Source organism: Mastomys coucha, unplaced genomic scaffold (genome assembly GCF_008632895.1).
Source record: "Mastomys coucha isolate ucsf_1 unplaced genomic scaffold, UCSF_Mcou_1 pScaffold19, whole genome shotgun sequence".
In the NCBI taxonomy this organism is placed as follows: Eukaryota; Metazoa; Chordata; class Mammalia; order Rodentia; family Muridae; genus Mastomys; species Mastomys coucha.
The window spans coordinates 14,895,013-14,913,973 of record NW_022196901.1 but is presented as its reverse complement, the minus strand read 5'-3'; the positions used below and the strand labels follow the sequence as shown (position 1 = coordinate 14,913,973).

General features: G+C 40.7%; 1 protein-coding gene and 1 non-coding gene across 14 annotated transcripts in view; both read right to left on the bottom strand.

The window, feature by feature from the left end:
* Magi2 (membrane associated guanylate kinase, WW and PDZ domain containing 2) overlaps positions 1 to 18,961 on the bottom strand; it is a 1,461,753-nt gene that overhangs the window by 428,235 nt on the left and 1,014,557 nt on the right. The window lies entirely within an intron of this gene.
* LOC116097656 lies at positions 7,342 to 7,443 on the bottom strand. Its single transcript, XR_004121500.1, has one exon. It is a non-coding gene; the product is annotated as a U6 spliceosomal RNA (small nuclear RNA).

Genomic DNA, 18,961 nt, shown 5'->3' with positions numbered 1-18,961 from the left:
AAAAAAAAAAAAAAAAGCCAAGACTCCATCCTTTCAAGACATTTTTTTTTTGTGGTCAGACATGAGATACAGAATCTGGAGAGATGTATGGACTACATAATAATTAGCTTTCGTGTAAGATATGTCAGTTATAGAAAGTAGTCCTGTGTTGGACATCAGAAAGGACTCTGTAAAGATTTAGGGTAGTACTCCTCAGCCTTCCTAATGCTCTGACCCTTTAATACACTTCCTCATGTTGTGGTGACCCCAACCATAAAATTATTTTTATTGCTACTACATAACTGTAAGTTTGCTATTATTGAATCATAATGTAAATACCTGATATGCAGGATCTGATATCTGACCCCTTTGAAAGGGTCACTCATCCCCCAGAGGGGTCACGACCTACAGGTTGAGAACAGCTGCTTTCGACTTTATTTCCAGGTTAAGTATGCATTGTTTTCCTATTTCCTACCTATGAAGATCACAAGGCCAGAGTTTAATCCTTTCAGTTTATGGTATATCACCACCCAGACACTAAAATAATATTTGCAATAAAAATTCCATAATTTTTTTCAAATAAATGAATTCTAGTCAATACCAACCCATTCAATAATTTTCTCTTCATCTGTCCTAGACTCTTATAAGGATATCTTCAAGATCCAATGACTTTTCCCCTCACCTATATGTTTGACCCAATACTAAGATCATCCAGTCAAAACTAATTTGAGGTCATTAGAAGTAAATGTGTGGTGTAGGCATTGGGAAACACAGAGTTACACTCATGACCTGTAGTTCCATTGGAAGAACATGACCCTCATCATTCTTTCTATAAGAGATGATGTGTGGAGAAGAGTCGTAGTGATGGGAAGGGATCCCTCAGGTCCTTGGTTTTCCTCCAGGTTAACAGAGATGCTGTATACCTGTGTCTCACTGGAGTAGAGACTTCCATCCTTTCTAAGGGTATTTTATGGGATTAAACAATGGCCTACTTTCTTTAGCCTTTGCTTGCTCAGGACATTTCAAATTTCAACTCTGTTCCAGGGTTGATTTGCAGTCAGAACAATTAGACACAGTAATAAACTAGGGTAAATGTGTCAGGGTTAGTTTTCAAATTTATTCCAATTACAAATTTACAATTACAAATTACAAATTTACAAATCATTAGCAACTCATTTGCTTGGCTGTCTGAAAAGGGCCTTCAGTCATAAATGGGAGCTCATTCTTATAAAAGAGAGAGCCACTGGGGAAGAAAGAGTTAAGCAAAGATTTCCAATTCTGAATTCACTCTTGATCTATCAGTAGAACACTTATAACTCACCCATGGGCTTTAGGGCAATTTTTTGAGAACACTTGCTGTTCTATAGGAAAAAACAAAACAAAACAAACTCACATCCAGAAATCATTTCCTATTGCTGTGTCAGGAAGCAGGAAGAAGTGACACTGCATGATTGTATACTTTACTACCCCTAGTGTATCCATTGTGGATCTGACATGCCACCTGGAGAAACCTGCCAAGTATGATGACATCAAGAAGGTGGTGAAGGAGGCATCTGAGGGCCCACTGAAGGGCATCCTGGGCTACACTGAGGACAGGTTGTCTCCTGCGACTTCAACAGCAACTCCCACTCTTCCACCTTTGACGCTGGGGCTGGCATTGCTCTCAATGACAACTTTGTAAAGCTCATTTCCTGGTATGACAATGAATACGGCTACAGCAACAGGGTGGTGGACTTCATGTCCTACATGGCCTCCAAGGAGTAAGAAGCCCTGGACACCCACCCCAGCAAGGACACTTAGAGCAAGAGAGAGGCCCTCAGTTGCTGAGGAGTCCCTATCCCAACTCTGAGCATCTCATTTACAATTTCCATCTCAGACCCCCCTAATAATAGGAGAGGCCTAGGGAGTCCTCCCTACTCTCTTGAATACCATCAATAAAGTTCACTGTACCCACCAGAAAAAAAAAAAAAGAAAGAAAGAAAGTTGATCGGATATTATTGATGATGTCAAAGTGATGCTTACACTTATTGTACTTCTTGGCTTACGACAACACACTACTTATATGCCAGTCTGCTGCCTTCTCCCTGTAGGGTTCCCTTTCTTCTTCTCTTCTTTCCCTTCTTGCCTCTTTACTCCCAACCTCTACTTGGTTTCCTGTTGATCTGTGTTTGAACCTAGAGCCTCATGTTCGCAGAGCCTTCGGAAGTTCTAAAAAACAGTTTAAAATGAGAAATTCACCAGGCTCTAAAATATAAAGATATATTTTCCTCAAGAAAATAGTGACTCTGAACCAAGTTCAGGCACATTTGGTTGTAAAGTGTAAAATGTAAGTGCTTATGTCAGATGCTGAGGCTTATGTGCCGCCTGCACAGAGACAAGGCTGGGATGGTGACTTCCAGAAGGGCTCCAACAGGAAATTAGGGAAAATAAAATTTATCTGGACACATGGAAAAAAAAAAAAAAGAAAATAGTGACTGATGATTTTGGTAGACTATCTCAACTTTTTATAAGACACTAAAAATGTATGCATGACATGGAATCAACCATTATTTTAGAAACATAGAAATTTAAGTTTAATTTAAAGAGACAGATGTCTTAAATTCTGGGTACCAGGGAATCTATTTATAAAATGTCCAACAACCTGAAAATGCTTTTCTTTTATTTATTTATTTTTATTGGTTATTTTATTTATTTACATTTCAAATGTTCCCCTTCTGAAAATGCTTTTAAATGGAAAACAAAAACCACTAGAAGAGAGAGTGTACAATAAATAAAAAATTTGATGTGAGAATGAAAATATAGGTTATGTTAGTGTTTATTTATATATTATATATTTTAAAATAAAATTATTTCAGTTTATTGAGTATCAATAGCTAGTTGGGGTTACTTTGTAAAAAGAATCTACTTGTTTCTGTATAAGAACTAAAGGAGTAATTTTTGAAAATTAACTTTTTTCTAGTAGTATGCAAAGTAGTTCATTTTAAGTTGAAGTTGAATAACAATAGTTTCTTTCTTCCACTGTTTCTCTTTGCCAAAGTCTTGCTTTTAGTTTTGAATGGGCGGTCTCACAGCATCATAGCTCTCCTGACCCTGCTACAACTAGACCCAAGTCTGCCAATTTCCCTTAGAATAATGAGCACATGTGAATATTTCCCTCCATGTACTGCAGGGACAGGTGCAATGGAAAGTCACAGATGGAGAAACTGAAGGAACTCATTAACACCACATAATCTTACTAATGACCAACTCCATGAAGGGGGGTGGTTGCTTTCTTCAGGGATAAAAGATGAGAAAAAGGGAGAAAGGGGGAAGAGAGGAAGGGAGAGAGGGAGAAAGATTGGAAGGGAGGGAAGGAGGGAGGGTGAGAGTGAGGGAGAGAAAGAGAGAGAAAGACAGAGAGAGAAAGACAGAGTGAGAAAGGGAGAGAGGGAAAGAGGGAGAGAGAGAGAGAGAGAGAGAGAAAGAGAGAGAGAGAGAGAGAGAGAGAGAGAGAGAGAGAGAGAGAGAGAGAGAGAGAGAGAGAGAGAGAGAGAGAGAGAATGCAATAACACAGTTGAAACAAATCTGGATAAGGGAGCCAATGTGTCCTCAGGCTTTGGCTTCAGTATCTGTCAGAACCATTGCGAAATGCTGTGTCTCTCTTCATTTCCCTCTTGTGCTGTCCTTTTGCAGTGTAGTATTCATCTTCTTCTGGGTCTTTTCATATATAGCCATGACTCTCTTCTGTTTTACTTTGTGTGGGTCCCCAGGGGATCTAGTCAGTTCCCTCAAAGGTCCCTTCACTTCAAACATCAGTTCTATGCTTTTCAGCCAAGACCTCCCTGACTTCCCACTCCCCACCGGGGAGCTGATTCAATATTAAACAGTCATCATATGTCTGTCAATATGCTAAGCCTTTTATAAATGGCGATCCGAATACTCTTCACCCCTAACACTAGAGCACTAGTAAAATCGTTTCTGTGTTTATATCTGAGAAGAGGGGCACTTTGTTTAGCATTATGGAGACACAAAAATGGAATCTGCTTAACATAACATGTGTCCAGTAAGTTGACAGGTTTGGTACTTCCTCTTGCCCAGTTCTTTGAACACTTTTGACTGAGGTAGTAGGTACACACCTGAGCATATGGATAAACACGTCTGACTTAACTGTGTACCGTGTGTCTCAAGCTGCCCCGCTCAGCACTCCACAGGCACCCTGACCTACTGAGAGGACTGTGAGCATCATCTCGCCGAGCGAGCAGGGCATTGATGCGATCAACATGTCTCAACAATGCGCAGGATGCTGTTTGTCTGATTCGCTTTCATTATTTACACCAAGGTCATGACCCTGAGCCTGTGGAAAGTAATCTACAAAGAACATTTTCTGCTAGTTGAGCCTAGTTTTAAGGGGTCCTCCCTTGTAAAGATGGCAAAACTCAAGTTTAATGTTTGCCTTTGGTGACACTGCATTTACAATGTCTAAAATACAAACCACTGACAAGAGCAAACATTGGGGGAGATACAGAGCAATAGGAACTCCTAGGACTGCCAGGGCAAGGTGAAGTACAGACACTGGGAAGCAGGGTGGACATTTCTCACAAAGCTCCATAGACTCTTATTGTGTGATCTAGACTCTATGGTCTTAAACATTTATGTAAATGAGTTGAAAAGCTATATCTACAAAACTTGTACATAGCTTGCAAGTTAAATGTAGTTGTGCAAAACTGGAAGGAATCCAGAATATCGTGTAATAGGAGATTGGATTAAAAATACCCATATTTTTCTGTACTCACAGACTTGGACATTATGCCGAGATGAAAAGAAGACAGCTATCAAATTGTGGGAGGACAGAGGAATCCTGGAGTGTTCGTTATTAACTAGAAGAAGCAAACAGAAGAGGGGGTGCTTCGTACTATATAGGACCCCAACTATGTGGCATTCTCAAAAAGGTAGGTCCAAAGAGACAGTGACACAGTCAATGGTTGGGAAGGAAGGGCTAAAGGAGACAGCGAACTTTTTTAAGGCAGTGGAACTATTCAGGATACATTGTAATGTACACATGACACAGCCAAGTGTTAAAATACACTAGACCCAAACAGCACAAAGAGGGCGATCTGAAATAAATCATTGGTCTTTGCTGATATCACATTAGTATTGACTCATTAACTGTAACACATTCACCTCTGAGAGTAAGATGTTAGTGACAGGGGTTGGGTAGTGGGAAGCGGGTGTGGTGGGACAAAACATATGGAAACCTGAATTTTCTGTTCAGGGCATTTAACGAACCTAAAGCTGTTCTAAAATACAAAGGCTAAGTCCCTCAGTGGGTACATATGTACGCTAGGATATTATTCAGCCACACAAAATGATGAAATTCTGACATTTGTAAAACACCAAGACAATAAGCCATTTGCAGAACCAGGTACCACATGATCTCACTCAGATGTAGAATCTGAAAATGTTGATCTCACAGAGACTGAGAAGAGGCAGGGAGAGCAGCATGGAGAAAGGTTCATCTGTGGCAACTGTGTTACAGTCGGACAGGAGCAAGATGTTCTGGGGTGCCATTGTAGGGCTTGGTGACTACAGATTGTGATAACATACTGCACATTTCAAAAAGCTGCAGGAAGATTTTGAAAGTTTTCAATACAGAAATAATAGATGTTTGAGGGATACAGGTTGATTTAACTTAATTTCAACATGATATAATATACTTCTATGTCAACGTATCGCATTGCCCTAATACAGTGTATATCTTTAATGTGTTATGTATAAATTTAAAGTTCAGTTCAATTCTAAGAAGTGCTCTGATAGTCATATTACTTTCTGAATGACCATTTGAAACTATAGTGAAGGAAATAGCCTATATTTTCTAATAGAAGATAACCAATAACTACAACCACACGTGTGTAAGACAAATAATCTACAAATCACTGCAAAAGTTTTCTGAGAGAGCCATCTCTAGAGTTCTTGAATTATGACTCTGCTGAGCAACTCAAAGTCCCCTAGGAACTCCAAGGGGGCCATATCCTTCTCCTAAGTTTCCTGTGTCTAAGGGCACTCGAAAGGCATCTTTTAACCTGCTATCTAACGCCTCTGCTTTAGGGGTTAACAGAATGGTCAGGGGTTAAACACAGCATTCTCCAAGTCCCATGATGAATTCCCTACTTTACTTTATTTTTCTGTCCACAGCAAAACAGGACACTTGTGGAAGACTTATGGAACTTGCTAGTTTTTAAAATTGGTACCAGATTCTCTTAGATACAAATGCAGATTGAGGATTTGGAACCGGATTCTATAATGCATAGTTGATTGATCCTTGAGTAAAATAATTCCTCTCTTTAGGTCTGTTTCCTTATCTTCAAATTTGGAATAATACCTACTCAGGGCTATCATGAGAATTATGTTATATGAGATATCTAAAATTTCTAACAGAGCTGTAGATATATAGTATGCTTTGAAAATAAAATATACCCTTTCTTCAATGCTGAAATCAAACCCAGATCCTCATGCCTGCTGCAGACCCTCAGGCCCACTGCAGACCCTCAGGCCCACTGCAGACCCTCAGGTCGGCTAGACACGTACTATTCCATTGAAATACATCTCCAAACCATCCATATTCCTCTCCCTCTCCTTTCTCCTCTCTCTTCCTTCTTCTCCGTCCATTCTTTTCTGTTGCTCGTTCTCCTGCTCTCTTATAGTGATGACAATATAATGCTCGCTATGGTAATGATAGGAGGAAGAAGACGACAAATACTGTAAAAACCTATAGCAAATCAGCAGGAAGTAAGTTAAGTGATTCTGACCTCACTTAACCCTCAGACAACTGCTCGAGGTAAGAACAATAACCTCTTTGGGTGAAAGGTGAATTTGATGTAACATTGCTCAGGTCACAATCATTTTAAGCGAGGATTCAAATCCACTTCTATTTCTGAAGCATACATATAGTTTGCAGGGCATACCAGTTTGTAAACTAAGTAGTCTCTCTCACACATATCCATTAACCTAGGAAACCTTATTTGAATAGTATGTCCAAATGTAATTTAAGTGTTGGCATATTAATCTGTGTTCAATTTTTAATCTCCTTATAGTTTTTTTTTAAAGAAACCAAGTACACACATTATGTTTTTGTTGGAATTCTAATGCACTAATATATGTTTTAGATAATAAAAACAATATATGTTTTAGATAAAAAAAAAAACAAGCAATATAGAAATTACAAGAGAGGTTATTATTGACACTTCTGTGATGCTGTAGAGATGCCAGAAGGTTGTGAGGAAGGTTCATTGGCTGTCTACGACCTACTGCAAAATGCAATGGCCTCAGGAAGACCTTTCCAAGTTACAGTTGGCTTTTGTCAGGCAGCCTTTGTCAGAGCTGGTGCACAATATGAAATGCTTCATGAATATGCATAGCATCTTTGCAAAGGCCATGCTAATCTCTGTATTATTTCAGTTGTAGGATACGTGTTGCCAAATTGAGCACCATAGTAATATTTTATTTATTTTATTAGATATTTTCTTTATTTACATTTCAAATGATATCTCCTGTCCTGGTTACCCCTCCAAAAAAATATCAAAAAGAAAAGCAAAACGAAAACTAAAAAAACAAACCCTGTTCCCTCCCCTTTCCCCCTGCTCACCAACCCACCCTCTCCCACTTCCTGGCCCTGGCATTCCCCTACACTGGGGCATAAACCTTCACAGGACCACGTAATTTTTTTTAACACAGCCAACTTGAGGGGCAAACACCAAACTATCAATAGCTGCAATTGAGTCGATAAATGGAGGGTAGCGCTACACATGCGACTCTTATTCTGGGTCTGTGATTATACAGATGTGCTTGTGGATATGTGCGCATGTATTCCTTTCCTATTTCTGCCTGACAGTTTTATATGTATCAAGAATATGGTAAAGAGTCTGTCTTATAGTTAGAGCATACACAGTTGTGTTTACACACTCTAAGGAACAATCTGTTGTTTGCCAGTGTTGTCTCTTTTTCTGTTTGTTTGTTCTTTTTGTTTGTTTGATTTGAGAAGTGGAAAAAAAACCCTGCTAGTCAATGACTTCTTCCTTCCTTCTGGTTTGCATTCAGAAGGTGAAAAATCTACAAATTCAAGTATACCTTTAAGTCAGACGCTGTGGACAAGAGGAGGTGTCTAGTCCAATAGTCTAGTGCTTTTGTGTTTTCAAACACCAAATTAATAATTAATGTATCCCTATATTTCAGTAAATGGAAATGGATTATTATTTTTTTTTAATATTTTTTGAGACAGGGTTTCTCTGTGTAGCCCTTGCTGTCCTGGAACTCACTCTGTAGACCAGGCTGGCCTCGGTCAGAAATCTGCCTTCCTCTGCCTCCCAAGTGCTGGGATTAAAGGCATGCACCGCCACCACCCAGCTCCAGAAATGGATTTTTAATTTGATCAATCTGATATATTTTGTAAAATGTATGCCTTTCTGATCATTAAAACCCTCTCAATGTGTCAAACATTCTTGAGTTTGATCAACACCCACACATCTTTTGAGGTATGACAACAGCACAACAAGCCATTGAGGTGGAGCCCTGTCTCTTCGGCTTGGTAAGCAAAGACAAAAGCATTGCATTCACGAGGCTCATTTTACTCTTCAGTCACATGAACCAGGGCCCTAAGACCTAAGCCTCATAAAAATTAAAATAAATTATAAATTAAGGGACTAGATAAATTATATCACTTAAGCACAAAGTTATTATCAGCCACTTCATACTTACGCATTTTGGAAAATACACTGACATGAGAGATTCTACAAACTCAGCACTCTCCTGTTTCCCTGTTGGGCGTGCATGCTAAACAGTAACGATAAAGGTTACTTAATTAACTACTCACTGAGTCGCATAAAACTTAATTGAATATGTTATTCTCACTTTTGTGTTTTCCCTTTCAAGTGTTTCTAGTCTTGCTGTATGCAATTATTCTAAAGCTAATATTTCAACGAATAGGCAAAGATCTTGAGACATTTGAGTGCTCTTAAACTCCTCAAGCCATTTAGTGTGACCTTTAGTTTTTGAAAAGGTGAATGGTTTACATTTCTGTACACTGACAAGATAAACGTACATCTAAGCCAAGTGAAGGCTGGGGCAGCCTCAGCCATTGAGGCAAATGCAGAAATAATGACTCAAGACAGAGTTCACAGATTCTGAATTACTGTTCCATTGTGGACCTTTACTGGACCGCTCCCTAGGGCATCTGCTTAAACCAAAGTTCTCTAATGCTCTCGAAAGAGGAAATGGAAAATAACCATTTACTATCTAACCCCCATGCACAGCTGCCTTTCACCCTACCAGCCACTTTGATATCACATAATTATGCTTATTTTTTAAATGGATTATATTGAAGCTTTTAGAAGAAAAATCTAGCCATTCAATACAATTTGTTAGTGCTTTTCAGGAAAATCTCTGTATGTAAATCAACAGAGCTAGGCAATCCATAATCATTTTGAAACTGCCCTTTAAGATTGAAATCCTGGGCTGGAGACATGTTGTTCTTCCAGAGGACACAGTTAAATTCCCAGCACCCACATCAGGTGGCTCACAGCACTTGTATATCTAGCCCCAGGGCATCTGATGCCTCTGGTTTCCTTGGTCATGTGCACGCACACACAGATATATTGAAAACAAATGTTTTTTTTTTTTTTAAAAAACATGATTAAACTTTTCTTCCTAGTTTCATCAGTTAGCAAAGAATTCTGCTTCTAACTGTGTGCTGGTTCCTTTAAGGTAGAATGAAGGAACTGATTTACAGTCTCATTTCAAAGTGTTATTTGGAAATTCTGACTTGAAATGTTCTTCTGCTGTTGATAGAGTTGATACAAAATGTCTTTTAAATTACCAACACTAGGCATAGACGCTCCTCTCTGACTTCCAGCTCTTAGGTTTTTTTTTCACCTTATCTGCTGTCCCCTTTCCTGACTGGTGACTTCCTATCCATCTTTCCCCATCTTTTACCACCTTTTCACACTTCATTCTTCACACATGTATCCACTCAAGCTATTCATCATTTCTGCTTTCCATACATACTTGAGTACCTAATCTTTGCTAGGAGGTAGACATGTTACCTGTTATGTCAATAAAAATATTTAGTTTTCATAAAGATTTTTTAAAAATGTGTGTGTGTGTGCGAGCAAGTGTACGTGTGCAAAAGCTTACAGAGGGCAGAGGGTGTGAGAGCCGCTGGAATTAGATTTGCAGACTGCTGTGAGCTAGAGGGTATCGGTGCTGAAACCAAACCTAGAGTGTCTCTAAGAGCCATAGGCACTCCTAGTGACTGAGTCATCTGTCCAGTCCAACTGAATATTTCTTACATTGAGTGATTTTGTAAATCATGTCACACTAGGTAAAGACTTGTCTCCTTGCTGGCTTATATTTGGGATAGAAATATAATTTTACAGCTGAGAATGTATTCAAAAGTAAAGATAAAGAGGAACTGGGTTCCAGGCACCATAGTGACAAGAATCAAGGCATGGCCAAAGCATCTGCAATGGATGGAGGTATGGAACTGCTCCAGTTTCCTGATCAAGAGGAATATGCAGATGTACAGCACGGAGCCCCATCATCTGAAAGCCTGTAACTCCTTCCCCTACAATAGGCCTATTCACCAAATGACTGTGGGAGTGGAGCCCGCAGCCCACAGGAAAGGAGTTGAATTGGTTCTGAAGTCTAGATACGGTCAGAGAAAAATCAGTCATTTCCCTTCTGAGCACCATCATCAACAACACTCAGCAATATCAGGCACATGACCCGTAAGAACTATTACCACTCTGATCTAAACTTGGTAGCCACCTGCAGAGCCAAGGCAACTCCTTCGAAGCCTGTGATGGCAAAGAGGAAGCGACTAACCCACCAAGAGCTCGAGCCCCACACCTCAGAGACAAGAGAGCCCCACTGACTTTTCTTTATTTCAACCACTACAAAATAAAAAAAAAAAAAAAAAAAAGGAAAAGGAAAAGAATTGGATCCTAAGTATTGTAAAAAGTGGGTGAGTGTGTGTGTGTGTCTGTGTGTGTCTGTGTGTGTTTGTGTTGATCTTGATTGGAAAGAATCAGATCTATTCAGTTTTTCTGCACTTAGGTATTTTGGGTGACATTAAGTTTTGCAGAAACCAGTTTAAATTAAAGGCCAGCACTTCTATGCTTCCAGGATGTCCTGAAGCGAAGACTGCATTGCATTGAACCTGACACTTTTTGGTAGTCTCACTGAGGAGGGTTCTATAAGGAAAACACAGAGCAAAAAAGATTAAAATGTAAAGTTAGGGGGCTTTAATGTAAGGTGTGGTGTGATTCTGATTCTAATCCACTTTTAATTCATATATTCAAAGGCAAAAAAAATGCTCATGGTCCAAGTTTCACATAATAATTGAATTACTTGTATTTATGTGTATGACTGAAGTTGATTGAAATCAAATGTGTGACTCCACGTGGGTGGAGTGGTATACTTTTGTCTAAACCTGTTTTTGAAAAATTAAAATGATGCATGCATGCGTACTTTCTCTAAGACTTAAAGGATTTCAGTCTTTACCTTACCTTACATTTTTTTGTTGTCTTAATTCAGTTTTGCTATAGTTGCAGAAAGAACTCATATTTTCTGACAAACACTATCACTAAAAATTAAACTATAAACAAGCCTGGGGAATTTTCCTAGCAGGCAAAGGTGCTTGTAGCACGAGCCAGAACAATTCCAGGAATGTACATTTAAAAAGGCAGAAGCAGTGGCATGCATCTGTAATCTCGGAGGCCCTAGCAGAGGTAGCTATGCTGGGTACGGGTGGAGTGGACGGATGCTTGAGGGACAGAAAGCTGGTGGATGCTAAGCAACAGGAGAGACCCTGCCTGAGCAGGGTGGAGGAAAAAACAACTGGCTCCTGAGTCCTTGGACCTTCATCCTCACACTTCAGGGTTGTGTTCCTGTTCTGGGTCTCTGTCTCACTCTGTCTTTGTGTCTCTTTCTCGGTCCCTCGGTCTTTGTCTTAGTCTCTGTCTGCTGGAGTAGGCCTGGAGCAAGAGTGGGGTTGAGGCATATATATCCAAACCCTGGAAATCTCATCCTGAGCTTAACAGAATTATTACCCCCATTGGGCCTGCATGTCCTGGCGAACATAGACCTGTGTCTCCACCTTTGTCCCACCAGAGGAAGCCATGTAGCTTGAGAGCCAGGTTCAGTTTGCTTTACCTTTGTAAAGTCATGTCCAGCAGCACTTGGAATTCCTCTTCATGCAAATGAGGCATTCCCAGCACCTCAGCCCCAACCAATGATATCCATTCTCCCTGAAGACCCCTACCTACTCTCAGAGGTTTAAAAAGCCTTTGTTCCCATCAACTAGATGAGCTCCCTGAAAGCCTGTCTTCCCAGATGTGTTTCTTTTTGTACTTCCTCATCTCCTGAGGTCTCTCACCCTCGGCTATTCCCACACCATTTTCCCTCTCAGGCCACTGGTCTGATTGCAGGCCATCATGCCATTAAGGGAGGGGGACCAGAGTGGGACTGATAGCTGGCACCCAACATGGGGCTCAAGGAGGCTGTGTAACACACAAAAGGAAGATGAGCTATGCCCAACAAGGGCCTGGATCTGCCTTGCCGATCTTGCCTCTTCACTATGAGAGCTGCCAGTCTGTTTTTGCCTTCTCTCAATTACTTCTGGATTTACGCCATCAGAAGGCATCAAACACAGCAAAGTGGCAATTGAAACCCACTAGCCAGGGCTACATCCTGGCAGGGATGGAAGGCCTCTGTCAGCCATAACTTCTTCCTCTTTTTTCTCCTTCAAACAAACAACCTCCTCCAAGGGGGGAAAAAAATGAAGCAAAGTCCAGTTAAAAAAGCTCCAGGAATGTTCCTTTCTCTAACCTTTCTAAGTTTTCTAACCTTTCTCCTAAGAAAGGACCCCCCTCTGTTTGTCTGACTGTTTCTCTCTCTCTCTGTTTCTGTCTCTGTCTCTCTGTTTCTGTCTCTGTCTCTCTGTCTCTGTTTCTCTCTCTCTCTCTCTCTCTCTCTCTCTCTCTCTCTCTCTCTCTCTCTCTCTCTCTCTCTCTCTCTCTCTCACACACACACACACACACACACACACACACACATACACACACACACACAGAGTTACAGAAACCCTAGGAGGATGAGATTGACAGTGATATTAAATCAAAAGGCAGGATAAAAGTACGAAGTTTTTTTCTTTTTTTAATTGGAAAGTATAATACCATTTGAAATGAACCTATATTCTCTGCATCTAGGCAACTGTGGGAATAGGACTTTAAAATGTGACACCAAAAGTAATGGTGAGAAAGATAAAACTCCTTAAGGGATTTAAGAGTAAAAAAAAACAAACAGGTGTCATGGCTACATGGACTTTGGTAGGTCTATTAACATTGTTACCTCTTATCAAATATGCAGAGTATAAGTCTCTGATTTCAGCATCTGACTTAGTGAAGGAAAATTAATAGGCTCAGTTTTACAAAACTTTCCTTAAACTATACTTTAAAAACCTTTACCAATTTTCATATTAAATGAATGTTTAATATTTTCCCAATCAGGCTTAAAACTGTAAAACTGCTGCTTGAAGGCACTTTCAAGGCCACAGCAGGCAGGGAGAAGGGAGAAGACCTCCCACTCTGACAAACCAGCATGGTCCCTGAAAGTGTAGCCTTTGATGTGTCCACGGCCAAATTTCAAAGAATGTGAATACACATAGTATCAATCAGCACACAAAATGGTGCCTGGCTGAACTTTCTAGAAGGTTTGTAAAACTGAGAAACTTGTAGATCTAAGTCCAAGGATTCAGTCTGTAAACAGCAGAGTACCCAGAGGCCTGTGGCTAGAGTGTAGGCACAGTATATACAAAAGGATGATAAGCCTTGTTGTAATCGCCCAGAAGGCTTTATGCCACTGGTTTGCCTTGAGAGAGGGGTTATTCCCAAAGAGATAAACGGAGGGACTGGGAGGGTATGCTAGTCTAGTCCTCTGCAAACAGAGGGGCCTGAGATCTGATGCCCTGCATCACATAAGTTGGTTACAGTGGTGCATGCCTATGATTCCTGCACCCAGGGGTAAGACAGGTGAATCCTAGGGATTTACTGGTCAGACAGCCTGGCTCAATCAGTCCAGGTTCAATGAAAGACCCTTTGCCAAAAATAGAGAGGACAAGAATCAACATTGACCTCTGGCCATTGTACTGATGCACAAGGATGAGCACCCAAACAAGTATATGCGCACATGAATACACAACTATGCCCCTAATAAACAGAGAGGTAAATTGAGACTCTTGATGGATTGTAGATAAGAAAGCTGTATCCTGAAAATGGGTAGGGAAACAACTGAGGCTTTTAGAAACAGTGCAGTATCTGCTGGGTGTTCTTTAAAATGGAAAAGAAAACTACAGGTAAACTCTGTAGCCAAGAAATTGAGACAATTTAAGGTTTCATGGATAAAAGTTGGCATTTTAGAAAGTGGGATGGGAGAGTTAAACCTGAGGGCAACAGTAGCAAAAAGCTTTGTTTACTTTCTAAGGGGAGACTCCATACATTCAGCACAGTAGCCTTTGTGGAGAAATGAAAATACGTGTCAATGGTACAGCCTGCATAGCAAATTAAACATGTCGGAGTAAATGCTATTATGCAAGATCCTGGCATCTGAGGGGGAAGAGCAAAGAAGAAATGCATTCTGGGAAATCGCCTCTGCCAAAGAGAGCTGGTGTAATATTGAGAATGTGATGGGCTAGAGAGACCAAACGTAAACAAAACTTTCATTTAGGCAACCAAGAAAAATAAAGATCATTACTACTGTCCATGTCTACTGTACATGCTAAGTAGTTCTTCAGTTGGTGCTTTATTCTTGAATGTATCTAAGAGGAACTGAACAAACACTTGCTAGAGACAATGGGATAGAGGAAGGCAGACAGGAACTGACCAGGGAAAAAAGAAACAGAGTGAGTTATCCTATCAGTGTCTGGTTTATCTTCAGGACAGCAAAAACCGATCATCTTTGTAAAGTGCTCATGACTGAGTCTGAAATACCAGGGTGGTCAAGAAATGCTAAATATCATGAACACTACTACCATTATTTTTTTTGGAGAGAGAGGGTATGCCAGAAATGCTTTCTTTGCCAGCATTACCAACATACCCTTCTTGAAAATCCTACTATGTGTATCAACCCACTTTGATGTTGCTTATATCCCCTGTATTGCATGGGTTCCTTTAAGCCAGATTTACCAATGCCTTTTTATTCCAAAAACAGTGGGCAACAGCCAGACTTTACACACACACACACACACACACACACGGGGTGGGGTGGGGGAGAGGAAGAGAGAGAGAGAGAGAGAGAGAGAGAGAGAGCGAGAGAGAGAGAGAGAGAGAGAGAGAGACAGAGAGACAGAGAGACAGAGAGAGACAGAGAGACAGAGACAGAGACAGAGACAGAGACAGACAGAGAGGAAAGAGACCTTGGAACTCACAGTGGGATGTCACCATCAAATCCCTCTCCTCAGAGCTCAGGGAAAGCCAAAGAGAAGACAGAAGAAGGCTGTAAGAGTCAGAGGGAGCTCTTGTTCTCTTTCTTGTCTTTTACTCTCACCTCTTGCTCCGTCTCTCCCCCTCCCTTTCCCCTGTCTCCATGTGGCCATGGTCTCTCTCTCTCTCTCTCTCTCTCTCTCTTTCTCTCTCTCTCCCTCCCTCCTCTGTCTGTCTGTCTCTGTCTGTCTTCCACAATAAAGCTCTAAAACCATTTTAAAAAAAGTCAGAGGGAATGGAAGTAGCTGGAGAACAAGATCCTCTAAATCAATTGAGCAAGGACCACCATATGTCTGTACCAGGTCCTCTGTGTATATATTATAGCTTTAAGTTTAGTGTTTTTTAAGTTTTGGATCATTTGTTTATTGCAAGCCATTTTATATTATCACATGATTTTTAAATTTTTTTTTAACTTTTATTGCAATATGATGAGAAAAGTTACATGATTTCAATTTATCTGAATTTGTTAACATTTAAAAACATTTTTTAAGTAAAATGCATAGAATTAAGTCACATTCTTGTTTTCCTTTTGTACCCCAACTCCTCCCAGAGATCCCCCTTCAATACCTACAATATATTTTTTGTCATATTTTTTAAAATTTATAAAATATTATAACAATAAAATGAGTATTATAAAAGATGTTTGATATAAAAAAACAATCAGTTTAATAGTCTTATGTAGATGCTTGTCTATGGAAATAGTGAAAATACAATGGGATTCCTGAGTTGTGAATGAGTGTGTCTCTGATTCCTGTGCCTGCTCTTGGAGCTCTTTTCCTTCTGTTAGTTTGCCTTGTCTAACTCTACTGCGATGGTTTTTATTTTATCTATTAAATTTTATCATCAGGTGTGGCTGTTATCTCTTAGAAGTCTGTTCTTTTCTCAGGACAGTCAGAAGTAGAGGATTTGGATGGGAGGAGAGGTGGGGAAGAACTGGGAGGAGTAGAGGGAAGGGAAACTGTAATCAGAGTATATTATATGAGAAGATAATCTATTTTTAATAAAAGAAAAAAGCTCCTTGGGTAATTTTGAGTTTATATTTAACCTGGCTACTGGTACTCTGCAGGCTACCAAAACAGAAATGTGGACATGAAGCCAACCACAAAACCTTTTACCTATAATCTGTTCTACTTGCAAGGTGTGCTGGGGCAATGGTGGCACAGATCTTCTAAGAGTGGCCAAGCAATGTCTGATTTAACTTGAGGCTCACTCCAGGAGAGGAAGCCCATGGTCTACACTGCCTAGATGGCTAGGAACCAGAGACTGTATAGCCCAGAGACTTGGAGTAGAACCAAAGATGACTGGTCTAAACAAACAAGCCAAATAAAAACAAAATTACAACAAAATGATTCCTAGTGAAACTCTGCTGTACTCATAGATCAGTGCCTTGTCCAGAGAGCCATAGTCAGGTGGAAGCAGATGCAGAGACCCACAGGCAGACATTACAGAGAGAAGGGAAGAGTCTTCCCTTCCACACTGGTGGTTTCCATGTGGTCCCTCCCCTCAGAGCTCAGGAGAATCCCATGGAAGAGAGAAAGACTGTAGGAGTCAGAGGGGATGGAGAACACCAGGAGAACATGGCCCACAGAATCAACTAACCAGGGCTTATATGGGTTCACAGAGACTGAAGCCGTAAGCACAGGACCTGCATGGGTCTATGATAGGTCCTCTGCATATATATTTTGTGGCTGTTAGCTTGGTGTTTTTGTGAGATGCTTAGCAGTGGGAGCGTCCTTATGTCCTTATGATGTTCGCCAGCTCTTGGGAAGCTGCTCCTCCTGGTGGCTTGCCTTGTTCAGCCTCAGTATGAGGGCTTTTACCTCGTCTTATTGCATCTTGTTTTGTCATGGTTGGTTGATGTCCCATGGAGGCCTGTTCTTTTCTGAAGGGAAAATGGAGAGGGGTTGGATCTGGGGGAGCAGAGTAGGTGGGTCAGGGAGCTGGGAGGAATGGAACAAGGGAAAACTGTGGTTGGGATGTATTGTATGAGGGAATGTTTTCAGTTTCAAAAACTAAAGAAAGGAAAGTCTTTCAGCGTCTTCAGTGTTAATCCAATGCAATTCAACAGATTTCGGCTTCCCGTGCATACACAGATGGTACTGTTCTGCTAACCCATTTGTCCTGGCAATAGCAGGTGTCTGTAGGTCAGTCACTGGAAGTCCTCAGAAATTAGGACAGGCTTCGTAGCATGTAGATCTTAATGTGTAGATCCTGGAAAGACAGGCTAATGCTGGGCACATGGGGGTTTGTGCCATATTCCTATCCCCAGTAAACGCATTGCACCTGCACAGCATACTCCCTTAAACCACGTACACATGGGCATTACATTGTTTGAAATCCTTGGGCTGTTCTCAATGGATGCTGCTGATTCAAGCAGTTCTGGGATTCTCTATGACCCAGATGAGGAGTAATTAAGGAAAGATGTACAACAGCAGAGAAGGAAAAAAATGTAGTTTAGTATGTACAGATATAGGGAGTGTCTTCCAAAGCGCCAGGTTCTGAGAAATGTAGAGTGTTTTCCTCTGAGAGAGCAAATAATTTTCACAAAAGTGTCCTAAATCTGGGCAGAAAATGAAATATATTCTATTTCTTGGTTATAATTTTCTCACTTAACTTTCAGAGTTAAATATGCCATCCATATTTTCATGCAATCAGACTTGCAGACTACACAGTGTACTCGTTCATAATACCCGTTACTTCAGTGGCTCACCTCTTGAGCGGCCTCCCTTTCTTTGCTCTGACTTAGCCTGAGTACTTTGGCCCTGATATTAGCCCTAGGCCAAAGATTCAGTTTAAATAGGTGAACTTGGATCACAAATTATTCGCATGGTTCAGTCTTAGTGATTGGATTATTTTCTAAATATTTACCTTGACCAGTGTACCTCTACCACTCAGGCTACACAAATCCTCCATCCCATTCCAGAGCTTTGCACCTCTGTGTCTTGACCTATCTCACACCCTGTTCTCTGTCTTCCTGGCCCTGTAGACTAACTCCCACACCATAGCTAAAGGACCAGTGTTCGCTGTTTTCCTGGCTCTTTAGCTAACTCCCACACCGTAGCTAAAGGACCAGTGTTCTCTGTCTTCCTGGCCCTTTAGCTAAATGAAATTTGTCAAGGTCTTCATATCCAGCCATGATGAGAAGCAGGCCTAGCGCCAGTCCCAGGATCTGCATACTTGATCACAGTAGTGCGCTGCCTAGCATGTAGCAAGGTGAGCTCATGCTAGTTCATACCCATTGAATTCACAAGTATGCCTAATCCTCACAATAACCCTGTAGAATCAGACCCTCATAGGACACAGCAATGGCTCAGTCTCTGTAATCCAGAGATACAGGCTGTTGTAGGTACAGCTGTTCCCCTGGTAGAATGTAGCCGAAGTCTTTCACTGATCAGAACTAATTGGCTAATTGATATGCTTCAGACATCATACCAAGCAAAAGACAGTTTAATTAAAACAAAATATTATCCATA